Source organism: Capsicum annuum, chromosome 6 (assembly GCF_002878395.1).
Source record: "Capsicum annuum cultivar UCD-10X-F1 chromosome 6, UCD10Xv1.1, whole genome shotgun sequence".
NCBI lineage: Eukaryota > Viridiplantae > Streptophyta > Magnoliopsida > Solanales > Solanaceae > Capsicum > Capsicum annuum.
Genome location: NC_061116.1, coordinates 126,993,723 through 127,018,839, shown reverse-complemented (window position 1 = coordinate 127,018,839; position 25,117 = coordinate 126,993,723).

The window sequence follows — 25,117 nt, the reverse complement described above, 5'->3', positions numbered from 1 at the left end:
AAAGGCATATTTTTGAGTTTGAAGAGGATATATACATGATACTTATGATAGATTGATACTTGTGAGTTGATACTAGTTCCAATTCAAGTCTGGTTATTTATTATTTATGATCAGCTCAATTAGGAAATTGTTCATGCCATGAGTTTCATTTCAAGTCAAGAAAAATGATAATGATGATATGAGTTCTGATTCGAGTTGTCAAGACCCGAACAAGGGCCTTGCTGTGATGGTTATCTCAAGTCCCATATGGGCTAAAGATTACCCTACAACCAACTAAACCAAATATAATATTACCAAAGTCGGATAAATTCCGAACATATAACAAAATTGCATGCAACAAACATATGTAAATTAAAAAGTATATAACCGACAACTGATAATCGGTCAAAAAATCAACGAATATAACCCATGTCCACAGTAATCCAAACAAAACCTTCTAACAAAAGGATCAAAGACAATTCTTGGTAGGGACAAGTCCCCAACTCTGACAAATAACACTAACAATGATAATGAAACTCTCAACTCTAATCTATGATAGAATTTTATGAAATGTCTAAGTCTTCTGAAGTATGGAGCTCACCACTTCATCACAACAAACAAATAAATTGAGTCGATCTACCTAACTCTTTACAAAAAAAGTGGACTTACCTTCAAACCCTGTATCACGTGATGATACAACATCTGGTGATAGTTAATGGTGTGAACACTAGCATGAAACTCAGGGATAAGGTAGCAAAATAATTCTGTAATCATCACTTCAAAATCAGTAAAAATATAATGCACATAACATATGCAAATACATATATGTATACATCACATGCTACTATAGGGAAAAGTCTTAACATGCTTTTTAAAAATTTAGCCTAGATTATGTAGCTCAACCATTATAACATATGAAGGCACCCACGGGCTATATATGGGCCTAACTCTTTCCCACATTGTAGGGCCATAGTAGGTGTGGCCACATGAACCAGAGGTTATACATATGCACTGTGGTTCTTGAACATACCGACATATCAAGGTGGAATAAGCACCATATCATGTAATGATATTAATAATGAAGACTTGAATCACCCGGTCATATAGAATCCCACATTGGCAATTGTAGTTTCCAGTGTTAGTCCTTTATGACCTCCATTTTCACGACTCATCTATACAACCCTTATTAAAGCCCAATTAAAGTAATTATAACACATTCCCCTTTTTATTGAACCATGACACACATTTAGGCATAGATTGATGGTATCGTCATACCAACAACACCTGCAAGATAACATAAACATGCCATACCAATTACCATTACTTGGGGGAAATTCACCACCCCTGTTGGTTCAATTTGAAATCTTTATGTTTCATTATCCTTTTACATTATGCCAAAGTGTAAGACTAGTTCAATGTGCATATTTTCATATTCAAAACCAATTCCACGAATATAAGGCTAAGGTTAAGCCATAACCTCTTCAAATGTTACAAGTTTGGAAAATCACAATCCCTAGTTCATTCACCATTCCCATGCATCTAATTGACTTTAAACCGACCTTTTAACATAACTTATGCAGGGATAAACAATAAACATCACATAAAAAATAGTCATATAGAAAGCCTCAATCTATGTTTTAAAACTAACGTCAATACTACATGATCAATACTTTAAAACCTATGTTTTTAACAAATTAGAAATTAGGGAAGAGTAACATGCTTGAAATATCAAGTTTTACTAAAAGAATTCAACCCTTCAGCCTTTGGATGAACTACTTCATGGAAATTGTAAGAATTATTCCATTATAAAATTGTAACGCCCCAATTTTTTGAACTGGAATGCTACACGGTACTTATAACCCTGACTGACCACAAGTTAACCCATGACTGATATCTGTACCTATAGATTGCAATTCCTGACATAATAAGGCGGAAAACATGCACAATAGGCCATAAGGTTCGACTAAAATAATATAATATCCGTATGGCTAAAAAATACCCAAAACAATTGAAAATTAAATCTGAAAGCTAAATCTGAGTGTAAATCTAAAAGCCTCTAAGTATTGTTTGAAATAAGGAGTTGAAGGAACATGTCTCCAACGAACTCCGTAAAATTGAACTGAAGAAATAAATGAATAAATCAAATAATGTCGTCCTCAAATGAAGAGGACACACTACAACTCTGAATGCTGAATACGGCTGCTACTGCTGGTCTGGGACTCGTACCTCTGAACCTATGGTGTAACATGAAAAGAAAACACCATAGCACAAATGCATCAGTACAAATGAAGTACTGAGTATACGAGTGAAGTAGGCTAATGCAAGGGTTTACGTGTATAAATAATACTACTGACTGACTGATATGAACGTAAGAGTACAAACATACACACATAGTAACTAAGATCGTGAATACGTGATGGATAAATCTGTATGCTAATATATGGCTGGAACCGTAGTTCTGATAAAATGGATGACTGTACTGACAACCCTGAATCTGGTTGAACTCTCTGAGTTCCCGTGCGATAACTGAATTTGACCGTATCTAATAGTCCTTGTATACTGATATCTCAAGAACTGTCTGAGTTCTTTTACTGAGACTGATACTGAAACTGTGGGAGGTAGTTATTTAACCGACATGCCCCATATGTGCCATTATGGCTTAGATGGGGTCCAATTTCTACCCTGATTGGAAGTGTGTCAATACAGCACCACTGGTGAGGACAATATGTGAGCAACCCTCATATAACAGATAACTCTAGTGAGAATGGTGGGAACCCTCATATAACATGTTAAGACACCTCATCTACCCTTATATAACAGGCTGTGATGTCTCAACCTATGCTGGCTACATAGTTTTGGAATGTAAAGATGACTGCTAATAATCACACCCTCATATACAGGTGCATTCCCATCCTTGGGTTCACTAGATGATAACTTCTACTCCCATCTGAAGAGACTAAACATGATTCAACTGACTGTACATGGACAAATTAACTGACTTTCGTTAACTGGTGGAGTAGTACTATTATTTGAGAGTTAACTGGGATCATGAGATTTTTGAGGTTTGCAGAGTCACATGACTGACTGAGTTCTATAGATTATAGCTTGAATGATATTATCGTGACAATATAACATAGATCTAGGCACATAGCTATGTTTTTAGGGTACGAATACCACCAAGACTCGATAGAAGAAAACTGACACACATGACATGACTTGATCACAAGATTGGAGTCCACAATTTGCTGTATCATAAGTAGGGGGGTAGTATACCTTATACATTTAATCAACACCTCAAACATGGTAGGGAAAGCATAGATATAATTCACACACAAAATTCATATTTCCATCATCATAAATACTTCATGCTATCACTATAAGAATACATAAATAGCATGGGCATTCATATTAAAGTGTATCGCTAACATGGACTTGTCATTTAGATATCATGAAATCATGTAAATATAAACTTCTAACATCCTAGGAATTTTATCAAACAACTTACAAGCATTCTTTAAGGTATAGGTGGATTTCATAGTTGCATTAGTTCAACCCACCCAAAGTTCATGATTTTCAACCAACAATTACATATATTCTATGAAAAACATCCTTAGATATCATCTTGAAACTTGATAAACAATCATAAACGTGTACATGCTTATATCACCACAAAATATTACAAAATAACATTGAAAAGAATTGTTCTTGAACTGTATGAACGAATTGAATCCATAGATGAACACTACGCATACCTTAAAGTTTGATCTTGAAAAAGATCTAATGTTTCTGAAGGTTCCTGAAGAAATCCTTAGGCTTGCCCTTAATTTTTCTAGTCTAGGGTTTAACCCCTTTGGGAAAGAATGTTCTTGTTACTAAGGAGATGATCCTGAGAGGAAACACTAATCTTGTGGTTGAAAGTATAAGAGAGAGCTTTTTGAAATGTTTTAACTAAAGAGAATAGAGGATAATACGCTTCTTGAGGGTTATAATTCATGGGAAGTGAAGGTAAAAGACCTAAATACCCTTATGAAATAAATACCCAGTTGCTAAAAATAATAGCTGACGACATTTGTGACAAGGCATAAAAAATGAGGTAAACCATCAAAAATGTCATCACACAGAAACTGGACTCTACCTAAGGTTGATGACATTTGTGACATGGTGTCAAAAATATGGTAAGCCATAAAAAATGTCATCACACATAAGTTGGTTACAGCCTAGGGCTGACGACCTTCGTGATAGGGCGCTCACAAATGTAGTACACTACTACGAATGTCATCACTTAGGAGCTGGTTTCTACCTAAGGCTGACGACGTTAATGGTAGGGCGTCACAAGTGTGGTAAGCTACCATGAATGTCGTTACTTAGGAGCTAGTTTCTGCCTAAGGATGACAACCTTCGTGGTAGGGCATCAAAAGTGTGGCAAGCTACCATGAATGTCGTCACACTGTTTTCAGCCTGACGTACTGGAGTAAAATAGGAATAACTCTTTTCTTCGATATTGGATTTAGGCAAAATTGGTATCATTAGAAAGATAATTCAATTATCTGTCTGTTGATAGGTCATGAGATAAAAAATTCAAAGTATAATGGGAGATATTCTCATTTGAATTTGACTATACCAATATCCTTCTAAGGAATTTAATCGGTAATGAACGTTTTGAATCGTCTAACAGCTAGGAGTTATTTGAAACCTTAATATAGATCTAACTTACTCATAAAACTTTAAAAGAACCATGATGTACTATGCATGAGCTTGGTACATGGATAAATTATTGGTTTGGATTTTTTGGGGTATTACAATATCTCTCCCATGGAAACATTCGTCCTCAAATGATGACTGCTTGAGAGGGGAGAAAAGATAAAATGATGCATACACTGATCATACTCAACTGGCACATGATTTTAGGACTGAATTGAATTCTAAACTGAATATAGCCCAATTGAACATGCATATCTGATGCATGACTGATAAGCTAAACTTATGACTACATGATAAGCTATGCACTAATACTTGATACCAATTTTATACTGGAATTTTGAACATGTAACTGAACAAGCTTAAGGAAAATTATTTCCTCGAGCTAAGTCTGAATTAGCGGAGAAAAGATGAGGGTACTTGGTTTTCATGTTTGCTTCTACTTCCTAAGTAGCTCCCTCGATGGAATGATTCTGCCAAAGAACCTTGACTAGACGGACTTCTTTATTCCTTAGTCTATGAGTCTGATAGTCGAGGATTTCGACTGGAATCTCTTCATAAGAGAGGCTATTTTGAATGTCAACACTCTGAATAGGGACAACAACTGCTGGGTCACCTATGCACTTCTTGAGCAAAGAGATATGGAAGACTAGATGAACTGAGGCAAGATCTAAAGGCAATTCGAGCTCATAGGCTACATTGTTGAAGCGACTGAGAATCCTGAAGGGACCGACATATCGATGACTGAGCTTTCCCTTATTGCTGATCTCTCACTCCCTTCATGGGAGAGATCTTGAGATAGACATAGACATTGACCTCAAATTTGAGATCCTTTCTACGAACATCAGCATAAGACTTCTGTCGGCTCTGAGCAGCTCGAGTCTTTCTCTAATCAACTAAACTTTCTCTAAGGCATCGAATACTAAGTCAGGCCCTATGACTACGGTCTCACTAACTTGGAACCAACCAATAAGAGAACTACATCTCCTACCATAGAGAACATCGAATGGAGCCATCTGAATACTGGAGTGATAGCTATTATTGTATAAAACTCAAGAAAAAGCAAGTGGTCATCCCAGCTTCCTTTGAAATCAATTGGACATGCCCATAGCATATCTTCTAAAGTCTGAATGGTCCATTCTGCTTGACCATCTGTCTGAGGATGAAATGCTGTACTAAGATAAACTTGGGTGCTAAGACCTTTTTGGAATACTTTCCAGAAGTGAGAGATGAACTAGGTACTTCTATTTGAGATGATAGATAGTGGAACACCATGTAATCTGACCAACTCCCTGATATAGAGTTTGGCATAATCCTCAACTAAGTAAGAGGTAAGAACTGGATGGAAATGAGCTGACTTGGTCATTCTATCTACAATGACCCAAACTGAATAATACTGATAATGTGTTCTAGGCAAAACCATCATGAAGTCCATGTTAACTTCTTCACACTTCTAAGTAGGAATAGTGAACTCCTGCATGGAACCAGTAGGCTTCTGATGCTCCATCTTAACCAGCTGACATGTAGAGCACTTATCCACAAACTCTGCAACATCCCTCTTCATCCCACTCTACCAATAGATCTCCCGCAAGTCGTGGTACAGCTTAGTGTCCATTGAATGAATAGAGTATCGCGCACCATGCGCCTTTGCAAGAATTCGCTGCCTTTATTAATCTACCCCGGAAACACACAGATGGCCCTGACAACGAAGAACACACAGACGACCCTAACAACGAAGAACACCATCTCCTCCTTGGGAGAAAACCTCTACTTCCTGACTCTAAACTGATTCATTTAGCTTGACAAGGCTAGAATCCCTGTCTTGCTTCTCTGTCACCTTAGAAACTAGGGATGACTCTGAACTACTCTGAATACATACACCACCCTCTAAAGAGCCGAGTAAGCAAACTCCTAGTCTAGAAAGCTGATGAATCTCCTGAGCTAATTTCTTCTTATTATCCTCAACATGGGAAACACTACCCATGGATAGTTTACTGAGTGCATCAGCCATTACATTAGGCTTGCGCGGATGATAAAGGACACTCATGTCATAATCCTTTAAGATCTCTAACCACCTTCTCTGACGAAGATTAAGATCTTTCTAGGAAAAGACATACTGAAGGCTCTTATGATATATGAAGACGTCTACATGACTAGAAATTCTAAGTTAACATACCAAGCACGAAAAGCTGTCTTCAGAATATCACATTCTCCAACTTTGAGCCGATGATAGGATGATCTGAGATCTATCTTGGAGAAATAACTAGGACCCTGAAATTGGTCAAACAAGTTGTCTATCCTAGGCAGTGAAACCTGTTCTTGACCATGACTTTGTTGAGCTGACGGTAATCATTACACATTCTGAGAGAATATTCTTTCTTGTGCACGAATAAGACTGGCGCACCCCATGGGGATACACTGGGCCTGATGAATCCCTTATCTAAGAGATCCTTTAACTAATCTTTCATTTCTTTGAGTTTTGCTGGTGTCATTCTATATGGAGGAATAGAAATAGGCTGAGTATCTGGGAGAAGGTCTATGATAAAGTCTATTTCCCTTTCGGATGAATGCCTGGAAGATCTTCAGGAAAGACGTCTGAATATTCATTAACCACGGGGACTGATTTGAGACTTGGAGATTCAGAATTGGAATCCTTAACATGTATGAGATAATACGCACACCCCTTAGAAATTATTTTCCTTGCCCAAAGGTAGGAAACAAGCTGAACTCTAAAAGATAAAGTGCTACCCTTCCACTCTAGGACGGGCTTATTCAGGAACTAAAACTGAACTATCCTATTACTATAGTCGACTATGGCATAGCAGGAATGAAGCCAATCCATGCCGAGAATAACATCAAAATCAATCATATCTAACTTAACTAAATCTACTGACATAGATTTTTGAAATATCATAACCGGGTATTTCCTGTATACCCACTGAGATGTGATGGCTTTACCCACTGAGGTAGAGACCAAAAAGGGCTCTGCTAAAATTTCAGGACTGATTCCAAAATCGCCTACTATGTATGGAGTGACAAAAAATAAGGATGCACCTGGGTCTACCAAAGCATAAACATGAACATGGAAAATTTGTAACATACCAGTAATGACATCAGACAAATTTTCCTGATCCTGTCGACTCTGAAGAGTATAGAGCCTATTTGGGCATTACCCAGTAGCAGCACTGGAAGTGGCACCCTGTTGCTTCGGGCGATCAGACTAGGCTGTGGAACGATTCTGCTGACCCTAAGGACCTGGCTTAGGATAGTCCCTAACTCTGTGGCCTGGCTTGTCACAACCAAAAAAAATGCCTTGATTAACTCTACACACACCCTGATAGTGCTTACCACAGGTCTGACACTGAGGATAAGTGTGGGCATTGCTAACACTGCTCTGAGATTTAGAGCCTGGTACTATTTCTCTATTGTCGTCCCTAAACTTCGACACTAGGGCACTAGTAGAGGAATGGGTTGGAACTGCTGACTTAGGAAGAAATTGCAAACGATTTCCTTTCTCTGATTTGGGCTAAGTAAAACTAAAACTACCTGCTCTTGCTCTCTTATTCTGCCTCTTCCTAGTCTTAACCTTCTGCTCCTCTATCTATTGAGCGTGGGTCATGAGCCTAGCTAAAGTCATATCACTGGTCAGCATCACAGACCTAAATTCATTTACCACGCTATCATTCACCCCTGGTACGAACTTGCTTATCTTAGCCCTGTTGTCTGCAACCATATGAGGGGCATATCTGGCTAGCTGAGTAAATCTAAGAGAATACTCTCTAACTATCATATTTTGCTGCCTGAGATTGATGAACTCAAGAACTTTGGCCTCTCTCAGCTCTTGGGGAAAGAATCTGTCTAAGAAAGCAGTGATGAATTTTTTCCACTCAACAGGACCTGCATCTTCTAATCTTTCTTCTAACCAATGCTTGTACCAAGTGTGAGCGACATCCTACAATTAGTATGGCTAACTAGTCACTCTGAGAAGAAGTGACTCCCATGATATCAAAGACCTTCTAGACTTGGTCAATGAATTCCTCAGGATGCTCGTCTGGCTTAGACCCAAAGAAGGACAGAGGATTCATTTAGGTGAAGTCCCAAATCCTAGCTGCTGTTGAATTGGCCACTGGCCGGAACGACTGCTAGTTATTCATTTTGGGCAGCTATAGACTGAGCAAGAGTGGTAAATATGGTCCTGAACTCTGCATGAGAAACATGTTCAACCAAAGGATTTTCGGGCTGAGAAGCTGGCTGATTTCTTCTCTTTGGAGGCATGTTTCTAAAATAAGAGAAGAACGGATTAGACTGAGAGACTAACATAAAATTATGCTTACTAGCCCGACATGAATACTGAAAAAAGGGAACTGTTCCTAAAACATCTCATAGCCTCCTGTACATAAATATGGCATGCAACACACCCATGTACATGACTCTACTAGATACGACTTTCAGACTTCCTAGGACTCTATTGAACCTTAGGCTCAGATACCAAGTTTGTAACGCTCTAATTTTTCGAACCGAAATACTACACGGTGCTTTTGACCCCGAGGGACCAAAATCTAACCCATAACTAATATCTATACTTGTAGACAGTAATTCATAACATAATAATGTGGAAAACATACACAATAGGCCATAAGGTTCAACTGAAATAATATAACATCCATATGGCCAAAAAATACCCAAAATAACTGAAAACTGAATCTAAAAGCTAAATCTGAGTGTAAATCCAAAAGCCTCTAAGTACTATCTAAAATAAGGAGTTGAAGAAATATGTCTCCAACTAACTCCATAAAACTGAACTGAAGAAATAAATGAATAAATCATATAATTTCATCCTCGAATGAAGAGGACTCACTACAACTCTGTACGCTGAATACGATTGCTACTGCTCGTCTGGGACTCGTGCCTCTAAACCTATGGTGTAATATGAAAAGAAAACACCATAGCACAAATGCGTCAGTCAAACTGAAGTACTGAGTATACGAGTGAGGTAGGCAAATATAAGGGCATACGTGCACGAATAATACTACTGACTGACTGATAAGAACGTAAGAGTACAAACATACACATATAGTAACTAAGATTGTGGGTATGTGATGGCTAAATCTGTATGCTAATAAATGGCTGGAACCATAGTTCTGATAACATGGATGACTGTATCTGACAGCCCTGAATCTGGTTGAACTCTCTGAGTTCTGTGCTATAACTGCATGTGACTGTATATAATAGTCCTGGTATACTAATATCTAAAGAACTATCGGAGGACTTTTACTGAGACAAATACTAAAACTGTGAGAGGTAGTTGTTTAACTGACATGCCCTATATATGCCATTATGGCTAAGATAGGGTCCAATCTTTGCCCTGATTGGAAGGGTATCAATATCGTACCACTGGTAAGGACAACATATGAGCAACCCTCATATAACAGGTAACTCTAGTGAGAACAGTGGGAACCCTTATATAACAGGTTAAGCCACTTCATCTACCCACATATAATAGTTTGCGATGTCTCAACCAATGCTGGCTACATAGTTCTAGAATGAAAGGATAACTGAGAAGAATCACACCCTTATATATAGGTGTGCTCCAATTCATGGTTTCACTCGGTGCTAAATTCTAATCTCATCTGAAGAGACTAAACATGATTTAGCGAACTATACATGGACAGATTAACTGACTTCTATTGACTGATGGAGTAGTACTATTATCTGAGAGTTAACTGGGATCATGAGATTTTTGAGGTTTCCTGAGTCACATGACTAACTAAGTTCTATAGATTATAGCTTGATTGAGAGTATCGTGACAACATGACATGGCTCTAAGCACACAGCTATGTTTTTCGCGTACTAATACCCCTATGACTCAATAGAAGAAAACTGACACACATGACATGACTTGATCACAAGATTGGAGTCCACAATTCTCTATAACATATGTAGGGGATAGTATACGTCATGCATTTATTCGACACCTCAAACATGGCAGGGAAAGCATGGATATAATTTGCCCACAAAATTCATATTTCCATAATCATACATACTTCATGCTATCACCAGAAGAATACATAAATAGCATGGGCATTCATATGAAGTGTATCTCTAAAATGGAATTCCCTGTTAGATACCATGAAATTATGTAAATATGAACTTTTAACATCCTAGGCATTTTATCAAACACCTTACATGCATTCTTTAAGGCATAGGTGGATTTCATACTTGCATTAGTTCAATCCACCCAAAGTTCATGATTTTCAACCAACAATCACATATATTCCATGTAAAACATCCTTAGATATCATCTTGAAACTTGAGCAACAATCATCAACATGTACATACTTATATCATCACAAAAGTTTACAAAATAACATAGAAAAGTATGGTTCCTAAACTCTATGAAGGAATTGAATCCATAGATGAACACTACGCAGACCTTAAAGCTTGATCTTAAAAGGGATCTAATGTTTTTGAAGGTTCCTAAAATAATCCTTACGCTCGCCCTTGATTTTTCTTGAATAGGGTTTAACCCCTTTGGGAAAAAATATTCTTGTTCCTGACGAGATGATCTTGAGAAAAAACCCTAATCTTGTGGCTGAAAATGTAAGAGAGCATTTTGAGATATTTTAACTAAAGATAATGGAATATAATACGTTCCTTAAGGGTTATAAGACGTGGTAAGTGAAGGGAAAAGACCAAAATACCCTTATGAAATAAATTCCCAGTTGCTGAAAATAATAGTTGATGACATTTGTGACAAGGTATCAAAAATGTAGTTAGCCATAAAAAATGTCATCACACAGAAGCTGGACTTTGCCTAAGGCTTGACGACATTTGTGACAGGGTGTCAAAAGTATGGTAAGGCATCAAAAATATCATCACACAAAAGCTGGATACAACCTAGGGATGACGACCTTCATGATAGGGCATCACAAATGTGGTAAGCTACCATGAATATCGTCATTTAGGAGCTGGTTTCTGCCTAAGGCTGACGACCTTCGTGGTAGGGTATCACAAGTGTGGTAAGCTACCACAAATATCATCACTTAGGAGCTGGTTTATGCCTAAGGCTGACGACCTTTGTGGTAGGGTGTCACAAGTGTGGTAAGCTAGCACGAATGTCGTCACACTATTTCTAGCCTAGCATGCTGGAGTAAAATAGGAGTAACTCTTTGCTCTGATATCGTATTTAGGCAAAATTGGTATCGTTGGAAAGATAATTTCATTATATATTTTTTGATAGGTCATGAGATCAAAAATTCAAAGTATAATGAGAGATATGCTCTTTTTAAGTTGACTATACCAATATCCTTCTCAAGAATTCAATCGGTAAGGAATGTTTTGATTCATCTGATAGCTGGGAGTTATTTGAAGCCTTAATATGCATCTAAATTACTCATAAAACTATAAAGAACCATGATGTACTATTCATGAGCTTGGTATATGGCTCTAATAGTGGTTTGGATTTTTTAGGGTATTACAAAAATTTGATAGAGTTTTGGAAGTGTTTGAGTACGTTACGGATGAAATGTAACCCGTTAAGTGCTATATCGATATGGGGTTTTAATTGTGTAAGTAGGGAATTGATGTTTAGTCCTTTTACCACTTATTCAAACTTATTATTAATGCATATTACCTTGTTTTGAATGAGTAGATGAGACATAATTGTGATTTAATGTGCTGGTATCCACTCTTTGCAGGTATAGAAGTTGATAAGACAACAAGATGTAGATTTGATCTTGAAAGGATAAAAAACGTAGCAGAAAAAGTACAACTGAAGACTTGAAGTGAAATAGCCTCAGTTACCGTAATCTCAGTCCATTGGCCACAGTCACAGTCATTTAAGATGGTCAATCAACTATGACCACGAAAGTTAACCGCTGTCAAGTAGCCATGGTCGTAACCAGACTTGTGCGATCATGACTTGGCAGAAATGTTCAGCCCAAGGATAAAGTGTAATTACACGTGATGATCCCAATTTGAACAAAAAGTCTCAAACCCTAATAGATGTATAATTTATTCCATCACATTCCTTCTTCCCTAATTTTTTAGATTTTGGCTTGAGACTTTGGAGCCTCTATTTTTTGTGAAGAAAATATTGTGTAAATTTCTGGTGCAAAATACATTGGAGACTTTCTAAGTGGATGATCTGCTCACTTCTATTGTTGATATTATTGTTGAGCCAAGTTTGAAGTAACATCGTTTAGATCTTCTATAACTATGATTCAATGGAGATTATGTCTATATCATGCTTGTTTATTTATGTGTAGCTAAATCTCCCTCTTGGTGTTATGCGTGAATAGGGATTAAAGTGTGTATGGGTTGAGATTGTTTGCATCTATTTGGTGGTTCATGTTTAAGGGTTATATTATTCCTATGCTGTTTGGGTTGGGATTTGATGGATGAAAGCTATAAATACTCATATGGGTTTAATGAGTAAATGCTCGAAGCTCTAGAAAGTTCAATACCATCTTCGAAAAAAGGGTTTTGGGTAAACTTTAGGAATCCATATCATCCTCGAAATGGGGATATGGTGACCACAACAATGATAGAAAATTATGTGTGTAGTTTGCTAATTTTTCTCTATCTTAGAAATAAGGGTGAATATGAGGTCGACTATGCCTTGGGTGTAATCCTATAAATAGTGATGTCTTTATTGAAGTTGTGGTTTCTAATTGTTGAACACATCCATTAGGTATTCAAAAGGATCAATGTGTGAGATTTTTGAGATTTGTTGAAAGACTAGCTTCAAAATCTATAAGCAAGCCTACCCATATTTGACTTACTAAATCGATATTGATCACTAACTCCTACATGTCAGTCTTTTAGTAACGTATAATCCCAAGATTCGTGCATAATTGTTAAAACTATAATTATTCATAACCTAAAATTTACATTAGAAAATCCCAAAAATAAACACTTGTGTGGGCACTCACCTCCCCCATTTTATCTCTTTGTGCTATTTGTTTTAATTTAACTTGGAACTATCATTTAAAATGAATTTAATCACCACTCACATTGTTCCTCGTGGATTCGACTACGAATCTAAAGTTGGGTAAATATAGTGACGATGATCGCCTTTCACTCAAATTGACATTTAAGTTGAGCATTATAAAAAATGGCATCGTTGCCAGGGAATAATTTGGCGTATTTAGTTAATTTTAAATCTTACTTACTTGCTTGAATTCAATCTTGTAAATATTTGTTTTTGATTTTTCTTTGTTGGTAGATTTTATTTTATTTTTACTTTTCTTGATGGCATCTTCTAACAAATATGAGTTGAATGATTGGAATTCATATCATGAACCCTCATGTTTATATTGTTACGGACCACACTTTAGGAGAGATTGTAAGTATGCTCCCCGGGGAGAGATTTTACCATCTCAATCTGTTTGGTAGTATGGTTCTCCTATGTGTGTCCGTTTACAAGGACATTGGAGCGAGTGTCCAAACACTCTGTCCCCCTATTATACTTATCGAATTGCTAGATCTTCCTATGATTTTATTAGGTCATATAATGAGAAATCTGAAGAACAATGCATCGAGTCCACTAGCTGTGACCCAAGGTTACTACCATTCGTTGATCGGGTAGATGCAACGGGGAAGAATAGGGAATACATGTAAAAAGAATGGACAAGTGTCAAGAAAGAAATATTGGACAAAGAAGAAAAACTTGAAACTATCACTACCTTTCCTACTAGTCAAGAGGTGTGTTATCATGAAGAGAAACCAAGCTATGATGATGAGCTTGGCAGCAAAGATTACTCAATGACTTATAAATAATCTGAATTATATGAGGGAGAAGAAGCCATAATAAAGAAAATGAGACTAGAGTCAAAAGAAGAGACAAAACAAACCTTTTATGATGAATCTAACTCATTTTGGTGTGACAATGCTTTTGAGGAAACTAACTCAAAGTTAGGTTTTAGACCTCATTGAACCCATTCTTCAACATTGGGCATAGAGGATGTGATGGGGATCCATCCGTTAGACCAAATGGAGGATTGTGGGAAGGTGGAGTCTGACTCTTACCTTTTGGAGTTTTTCATTATGAAGAGCACATAGAGCCCTGTCCATCAAAAACCAAGATGCTCAACCTCCAGAGTAAAAGGAATGTCTGATTGATGTGATTAATTTTACACAAGGAGCAAATCCAGAAGATCGATGTAAAGTTAGGTAAAAGGTTGAAGTCATCAAAATGGCAAGATAGGGGATTTCTTGCCATTTTACCACCTCTTCAAAGTTTCATCTTGGAATATTTGAATTTTATGTCCCTCTACCATCCATTGCATATTGATTAAAAGTTGGGATGGAGATTCAAATCTTCTAAGTGGAAACATAAAAGGAAGTGGTGGAAATTTCAAGCTATGATGTTAAACTAAGTGCTCTATGGGAGGTAACCAATCATGCCAAAAAAGTGGCACGTATCCTTTCCTATTTATGCATTATAAAGTAGAATAAATTCTTGTTTGTGTTCATGCATAGTCCATATAATTTTTGGGTAACAAGAGAATTTTTTGTTGAATTTGGAAAGGAATGTGTGGAATTGGAAATTTGGACTAAGAAGGAAACTAGGTTGTTTGGTCTCAGTTGCCACGACCGTGGTCCATGTCACCGTGATTGTGAAAGCCGGGCAATCATGATTTCAGAGCTAAAACCACGACCGCAGTCTAACTAATATAAAGTGGCCATCTAATCTCCAACTCTTCAAAATTCCTCTATCAATTTCTCTCTAATCTCTCTACTTTTTGGGCTTTCTTTGGCATATCCACCTGTGATTTTAGTTCACTTCCCTCTCTATATCAGGTATGGTATTCTTGCCTCCCTAATATCATAACCACTACAAATATAAAGCCTTTAGTGTAGAAAAGGCCTAACTTAGTGGTTTCATTTTCTAAATTCATGCTTAGTTCGAAGTTGTGTTGTGAGTAGTCATTTCAATTGATGTGGACATGATGGGGGAAGTTTTGAGTACCCAAAAATCAAACCTTAAATAGCTTAGATTGAAGTGGACACCATGTGTTTGATTAAATTCCCCTTCGAATTCCCTAATCAATTCTTATGCATTTGGGGCTATCATCACACACTCTAATCCTAAATTCACTACATAAAATGTTACTATGCCTAGATAGAATGAGTGATCATGATTAAAATTAAAGTTCAAACAATTTGCAGAACCTGTCAAACTCAATCTCGGGTACCATGATTGCCATACCTAAGAGAACTCTTTGACAAGTAGTAAAAATTCTGCATAGTCCCTAATGTCCCCAAAACCTCCCACAGCATTGCTCCATGAGCTTGTGTGTTTGTTCTATCATGTTTTGGGGGGAATTTTTGAATATTGGTCTGAGAAGTATGGCTCACAGATTCTAAACTACAAAAAAATAGGAGATTTTGACGATATCAGATTCTTGTCCGTAGAATACCAAAACTAGTATCTTGTAGACTTTTACAAAATGAAGCTACTCCTTGAAAGGGGTATCAACCTAGACATAGTGGAATAATAGATTCTAGAATTTCATGCTAGGCTCAATGCAACCCGGCTTCAAGATTCTCAAACCCAACAAACCACTACCTTCATCGAGATTAGATAGTGAGGATGATGCACCTGCAGAGTGGTAGCTGATAATGCTGAGTTAATAATAAGAGATAGCTAGAGATGCAGATATAAAGAGTCCTTTTTACCCTTGCTTTCTTACACATGCATTAAGGACACTGAATTTATTTCAGTATGGGGTAGCCCCAGATTTATGTGGTATTGGGTTGCGCTACCAGATATTTCTGTTTATGACTATTTTGGATGATATTGTGGATATTGCATCTTATGTTTTTTAAGCTAGACTCTTGTGTACCTGGATGGTGCCCAGTTTTTATGGATTATCATGATTTTCATTTATTTTAGTTTTAGTTTTCTATTATTTACTTTAAATGTTATTATGAATCTTAGTTATCCATGACTAGCGTTGAATATGAGTTGATGAGACATAGGTGCAGGCGAATTCTGAGTACCCATAGGATATATGTTAAAAATGAAAGGGAATTCTAGGTATCTATGGCATTTTATTTTGTTTTTAAAAGTTGGGATCACTTTAGACACCACTGATGAAGTCTAAGTATCCATATAGTTAGTTTCCTATTTTAAGCCAAGATATAAGACTAAGGATTTGATTGTAGCCATAGTTTAGAAATTTGTGTGTGGTGCTATTGCAAATCAAGAAACCCCATCCATCACTGGAAAAATATTTTAAAAATAAAGAGCATGGACGTGAGAAATATGCAACAAAACTTTTTATCTTTTTGTGGCTTCATACTTTTTGACTTATAGATAAGAAATAGACACTACATGATTTTTTCCATTGGGAGAGATATTTGAGCACCCTTAATGAATTTCGCATGCCATGTATGGTGAGATATTGCATTCATCTCTTGTATATTTGTGTTATCTAGTACTTTCTCCATTAGTCTTTCAAAACTAATTTTTATTGCATTTGGTTGGATAAATGATCTTAGGCCCTCTTTGTGATTTTGGAACACACTCTAGCCTAAAAAGCCTACCCGTGCATAATTATAATCCCTAGCACCCTCTTTTAGTCTTTGAAGCTTTCTTTTGAAAACTCATTACATGTTGTGAACTTTTCATTTTATCCATCTTTTGAACCATACCCTCTTTGAACTTTAAAATGTAACTTGAGGCTAAAAGCCTAAGTTGGGGGTGGTAAGAATTGATGGAAGTATGTTTAGGGTCACGAAGTATTATAAAATTTCCAAATGTCGTAAGTTTTGAAAACAAATGTTCAGAAAAAGGAATGGACCTAACAAAAGAATGACTTTCATAAAAATGCAAGGAAATGGTAGTAAACGGAAAACTGGTGAACAAAGAAAGCAAAAGGTATGCATGAACAAAGAAAGAAAATAAAGGAGAATGACCCTAGTCGAAAGGATGAGTGTTGTAAAGTATGATGTAGATGTTCAAGGTAGGGTATAACAAGTATCCTAAATAATATCCTACCTTAACCCGAACCAATGTTACAAGCTCTGAAAGTCCATTGAGATCTCCAACCATTCACTTTCTTGTGTAGTAGTGATTGAAAATAGGGGAAATCCTATGGCATAACACCTATTGCATTAAGATTCCTTTTGTGTAAGAGAGAGTTGTTGCACTTAAAATTCTTTTTTTTTATTCCATAGTATGGTTTGAAGAAATTCTCTTTTTTCTGAGGACGACATGTAAACAAGTTGAGGTGTGTTAACTTTGTTTCCTTCTGAACAATAAGGTAAATGAAGTATGGGTTAGTTCTAGTCAAAGATGAGCCACTTCTAGAGTATTGGTCTTTGTTGATTGATTTCTCTTTAAATTATTATGCATTCTCTAAGTATTGTATTTATGATGAGGGGCGCTTTGAAATTAGTCAAGAACATATGCAAAAATCTACTTGTGGTTACGATTCAAGTTGAAGTCGTTATGGCCCTTAAGTCATGGAATTTGGGCATAAATTATTTTCTCATGGTAAAAGGTAGTGTTTCTTGAAGACAAACAAATGCTTTATGTGGGGGTGTTGATGAGTGGTGATTTTTCTACTCATTTACACTCAGTATTAATGGAAATTACCTTGTTTTGAATGAGTAGATTAGACATAATTGTGATTTAATGCGCTAATATCTACTCTTTGTAGGTATAGGAGTTGAAAATACAAAGAGGTATGGATTGCTGCTTTAAAGGATCAAAAGGTAGCAAAAAAAGTACAGCTAAAGACCTGCAGTGAAATAGCCTCAGTTACTGCGATCGGGGTCCACTGGCCTTATTCACTGTCAGCCAAGATGGTCAATCAACTATGATAGCGGAAGTCAACAGCAGCCACAGTCCTAGCCAGACTTGTGTGATCGCGACTTGGCAAAAATATTCAGGCCAAGGGAAAAACTGTAATTGCTCGTGATGATCCCTATTTGAACAAAAAGACTCGCACCCTAATAGATGTATCATTGATTCTATCACATTCCTTCTTCCCCAATTTTCTAGGTTTTGGCTTGAGACTTTGTATCCACTAATTTTGGAGAAGAAAATATTGTGTAAATTTTTGGTTCAAAATACATTGGAGATTTTCAAAGTGGAAGATTTGCTCGCTTCCATTATTGATATTATAGGAGATTAAAGTTTGAAGTAACATTCACTTAGATCTTATACAACTTTGATTCAATGGAGATTATGAGTATATCTATGATTGTTTATCTTATGTCTAGCTAAGTCTCTTGCTTGGGGTCATATGTGAATAGGGATTAAAGTGTGTGTGGGTTGTGATTGTTAGTATCTATTTGGTACTTGAAGATTATGGGTTCTATCATTGCTATGCTATTTTTGTTGGGATTTGATAGGTGAAAGATCCAAAGAGAGTTCAATACCATCTTTGAAACAAGGATTTTGGGTGAACTTTAGGAATCCATATCATCCTTCAAAGAGGGAGATGGGGACCAAATCAATGATAGACAATTATAAGTGTTGTTTGCTAAATTCTTGCTATCTTAGAAATAAAGGTAAAAGTGAGAAAGACTATGCCTTGGGTGTCATCCTTGAAATAGGGGTAACTTGATTGAGGTTGTGGTTACTAATTGTTGAACACATCCATTTGGTATTCGAAAGGATCAATGAGAGAAAGTTCGGTTTTTTATCGAAAAACTAGCTTCAAAATCTATAACAAGCCTACCCATATTTGACTTACTAAATTGATGTTGATGACTAACGCCCACATATCACTCCCTTAGTAATGCAAAATCCCAAGATCCATGCATAATTTTTAACACTCTAATTAAAAGAAACATTAGTTAAGGAACTCACCTCCCCCATTTTATCTTTTTGTACCATTTGTTTGAATTTAATTTGTAACTAGCATTTCAAATTAATTTGATCACCACTCACATTGTTCCTCAAGGATTCGACCCTAACTCCAAAGCTGGGTAATTATATTGACGAAAACCATCATGCACTCAAATTGACATAAAAGTTGATCATTATTAGGAATTTTCTAAAGTTCCCTCAAATTAAAAGTTGAAATTTGTCGTCAATGATTATGTGTCACTAAACGATTCGTATAGTCTCATTACGAATCTTCACCATGAGTCGTATCCAAGGCAGTATCCAAGGCACTCATAATCTATTGACCCTATGAATCAACAAATATGACTCATAATGGGACCCTACGACTCAAAGGGTCCAATCGTAGTCAACACAGAACCCATTTGGGGTTAACACTGGACTCCCTACGATTTGCACCCAACGACTAGTAACAAGTCTTTACGACTCATAGAGAGCCACTCGTACTCAGTGTAGAACTTACCTACTTACTATCTACTTCGGTTATGACTTGGGTCCCTTGGACCCATAAAGACTCCCTATGAGTCATAAGGGGAGTCATAGCCAAGATAGTGAGGATAAAATTTCAAATATTTTTCAGGACCATAAACTCGAGGTGTTACATACATCCTCCTTTAGGATTATTCAAACTTGAATGATTGGACAAGGCATATATTAGCATGATTTGACATCACACACAATCACACTTACCTTTAAGAAAGACAGAAGACAAAGATTTTAAGGAATACTCACACCTCAAGCACGATTATTTGGAATAAGCAATAAGAATGAATACTTGGCATTGATATCCTCCCCAGCTTGGCACGTAGCTTCCTTATCCTTTTGTTACCTCCAAAGAACCATTATTGATGCCACATTCTTGGTCGAAAACCAATGGACTTTCCTATCAAAAGTCTCAATCAGGACTTCCACATAAGATAGGGAATCTGAAATACCCACGATTTCCTAAGGAACAACCGGTCAAGGATTACCTAGGGACTATCTTAACATCAAAATATGAAATATCAGATGAATAGAGCTCAAACTAGAAGGCAACTAAATTCATATGCAAAATTACCAACCTTACTCAAAATCGAGTACAAACCAACATAATAGGAAATGAGCTTCTTCTTCATACCAAACCATATAATTTCCTTCATAGGGTACACCTTCAAAAGCACCCTATCACCAATACTAAACTCCAAATCCCTTTGCCTCACATCCACGTAAGACTTTTGGCGACTTTTGGTGGCCTTAAGTCTCTCCCAAAACACCTTTACCTGCTCCATGGCTTGGTAAACCAAGTTAGGATCAAATAACTTATTCTCACCAACCTCAAACCACCTAATAGGAGAACTACACCTTCTACTATATAAGCTCTCAAATGTTTCCATACAAAAGTTAGAGTGATAATTGTTATTGAAGGAAAATTCAATGAGAGAAAAGTGGTCAACCAAACTACCACCAAAATCAAAAACACAAACCCAAAGAATATTTTCAAAAACCTGAATTTTCCTTTTTGATTGCCCATCCGTTTGCGGGTGGAAAATGGTACTAACAGGCAACCTTAGTCCCCAAACCTCACTGGAATTACCTCCAAAAGTGTGATGAGAACTGAGTACCCTAATCTAATATGATAGAAATCGGAGTACCATTCAACTTCACGATCTCCTGAAAGAACAACTTGGTATAATCTTAAGAAGACTAATTACTCCTCATGGGCAAGAAGTGATCTTACTTAGTCATCCTATCCACGATGACCAAAATTGGATCAAATAGCTGGTGTGACTGAAAAAGACAGGTAAAAAAATCCAAATTAATTATTTCCCATTTCTATATCGATAGCTCAATCTGTTTAGTCAATCGAGCGGGTATCAAGTTCTCTACCTTCATTTGTCGACACACCATTCACTTGGCCATAAAATTGGCCACATCCCGCTTTATGTTATTCCACCAATAGATCTCCTGAAGATCATGATACATTTTTGTTGAACGAGGATGAAAACTATAACGCAACTTATGAGCTTTATCCAAAAATTTTCTTCGCACACCATCAACAATGGGAGCACATAATCTGCCTTGGTACCTCAAGATACCATCACCACCAATATAAAAAATTATCACATTATACCTACCAATATCATTCTTAATTTGCATCAAAATTGGTTCTAACATCTACTTCTCTTTTACCTCAGTACCAATAGATGACTTTTCCACCTCCTGAATAATCACACCACCATCCTTAAAATCAAAGAAATAGAATCCTCGATTAGAGAAATGGAGAATATCCTTCACAAAATCCCGCTTCTCTTCATCTATATGAGATAAACTTCCCATGGACACCCTGCTAAGAGCATCACCAACCACATTATCTTTACCTAAATGATAGTGATGACTCATATCATAGTCCTTGAGTAACTCAAACTATCTACTTTGCCTGATATTTAGCTCCTTCTAAGTGAACACGTATTGCAAGGTCTTATGATCAGAATATATATCAACATAGACCCCATAAAAATAATGCCACCAGATCTGTAATGTAAACACCATAACTAAAAATTCAAGTTCATGAGTTGGATAATTCTACTCATAAACTTTGAATTGTCTAGAGGCACAAGCAACCACTTTGCCATGCTTCATCAACATACATCTCAATCATAACTGGGACGCATCACAATAGATAACAAAATAATCAATGTCCTCAGCCAGTGTCAAGATCCGAGCGGAAGTCAACTTATTCTTTAGCTTCTCGAAACTATCCTCAAAGTATAAAACCACAAAAATTTCACCTCCTTCTAAGTAAACTCAGTCAATGGGGCAATAATAAAAGAGAAACTATCAACAAACCTCTTATAATAACTGGCTAGACTCATGAAGCTCTATATGTATGTTTGAATCATGGGTCTAGGCTACTTTTTAAACATCAATACCTTCTGTGGATCCACCATGATCCCTTCACTCAAAATAATTTGTCCCAGATAAGTCACAGTATTTAACTAAAATTAATACTAAGAAAATTTTTCATACAACCACTGATATTTCAAGGTTTGTAACAGAAGGCGGAGGATATCAGCATATTCTACCTCACTATTAGAATACACCAAAATACCACTGATAAACACGATCATGAACAACTCCATGAGCTGAAAAAAACAAAATTAATGAGATCCATAAATATTGTTGGCACATTTATCAAACAAAAGGATATTGCAAAAAACTCAAGATAACCATAACGAGTTCAAAAAGTAGTCTTAGGAATATCCATCTCCCTTTCAATTGATGGTAACCCGATCAAAAATAAATCTTAGAAAAAACTTAGCACCTTGAAGTTGATTGAATAGATCATCAATCCTCGCAAGGATACTTATTCATCACAGTCATTTTGTTATGTTGGTGGTAATTAATATACATCTGAAGGGACCCATCCTTCTTACGCACGAAAAGCACAGGAGCACCCTATGGAGGCATACTAGGGAGGATAAGCCCCTTATACAAAGGTTCCTTCAAATGCTTCTTAAGTTCTTTCAACTCAATCAGAGCTATCTTATATGGAGGGATAGAATTAGGACGAGTGTCCAAGAAAAAAGATCAGTTCCAAAATCAATTTTCATATCAGAAGAAACACCAGGACGATCATCAGGGAACACCTCCAAAAATTCACACACCATAAATAGTAAGCCAAGAAGGACTTTCTGATATAAAATCATTAACATCCACTAAGTGATAGAGGCATCTTTTAGAAACAAATTTTTAGGCACTAAGATATGAAATGAACCTTCCCATAGGTACTAGCAAACTCTACCTTCCTACTCAATTATTAAACCAATAGGAAATAAAAATTAACCCTTTGGGTCTGAGAACTAAGAGATATATAGCATGAATGTAACCAATCTATCGCCAATATCATATAAAAGTCTAACATGTCCAACTCTATCTGATCTACCAAGGTCTCTCTAATATGGACCGACATCACACAACCCTTATAAACTCTTCTAGACATAATGGAGTTACCCACCGGGTTGGACATAATGAAGGGGTCTGAAATGCATTTAGGATCAAAACTAAAATGGATACCCACAAAAGGGGACACATAAGAAAAAGTAGACTTGTGACCAAGTAAATAATATACATCATGGAGAAGAGTTAGAGCATACCAGTAATAACATCGGGGGATGCCTCAAAATCTTAGCGAGTAGCAAGAGCGTATAGCCGGTTCTGACTAGTGATTGAGCTGGAAGCAGAAGTAGCATATTTTAGTCAAGCAGCTGATAAAGTAGTGACATGAATCTTATTTTCTCCAAAAGCAACCTTAGAAGGAAAATCCCACTATATATGACCAATATGACCACATTTAAAGAACTTGTTCCTTCCCTCTTTAAAAACACCGTGCTGCACCTGACCACAAAATCTACATGGAGGATATGATAGAGCTGACTGATCCCCACTAGCCTGAGGTTGGGCTCCTTGTTATCTAAACCTATTGTTATACTAAGAATAATGTTCATCTGATCACTTTAAATAAGAAGCACTATACGTAGAGCAGGAACTAGAATTGCCCCACTTATTCTTAGACTAATTTTTACCATCTCTAGTTCTGACCCCCAGCTTGATTTGAGTAGTAAAACTTCTTATTCTGCCTTTCACTTATCTTTGTTGGCTTCTTCTTCCATTTGTTGCATATACACCATAAGTCAAGATATGTCCATATCCTTATTCAATAAGGCAACCTTGCTCTCCAAGATCAATTCAGAAGATAACACAGAGGCAAACTTCCTTATCCTAGACCTCATTCTAGACTCCAATTCTCTAGCATAACATGATAACTGATGAAACTATAAGGCATATTGTCATCATACCATGCTTCAAATTCACATGCTCCCCAGCATTTACCTCCCTCAACTCCTAAGAAAAGAAATGATCAATGAAAGCACGAGAGAAGCTGTCCCATAAATCAGACTCATCATCATCACCCCTAAGATTCTCCCATTCTTCATACCATTAATATGCTACATCTTTTAACTGATAGGCGGAGAAATCTTCAACCTCTAAATTGATATCATGTATCATACCGAATATCTTTTCTATTTCATTAATGAAATTTTAATGATCTTCCTCAACTTTAGAACTAGTGAAAGAAGGAGGACATAACCTCATAAATTGGAAAACTTTAGTGGCCTCAGAGGATGGAGCAATAGAAGAAACATGCTCATTCAAGAAGGCCATCAACTGGGTAGGAAAATAAATCGACTAGAAAAATTTAGCATTAGATGCGCCAACCTAGGGTGCTTGAGGAGGAATAAGAGGAGCTAGTAAAGCTTCATCAATGCTATTAGAAGCAACAACCCTAGACTAGGTCTGACTCCTAGAGTAAGATAGAATCCATCTAGATTGTCCTTGATGAGACATAAAGGTTTCCATGTGCATGAGATCTTCTTGGATGCATGATCCAAAAAGTAAACATACGGGAATTGGAGATGATTCAAGACCTTAGACTCTATTGCTCGAGATAAAACACTAAGAAAGGGAAACATTCCTAATTTCCTCATCTCCTCTCCCTTATAAGTATGGCATGCTACACACCCATAAATGAGACTCTAC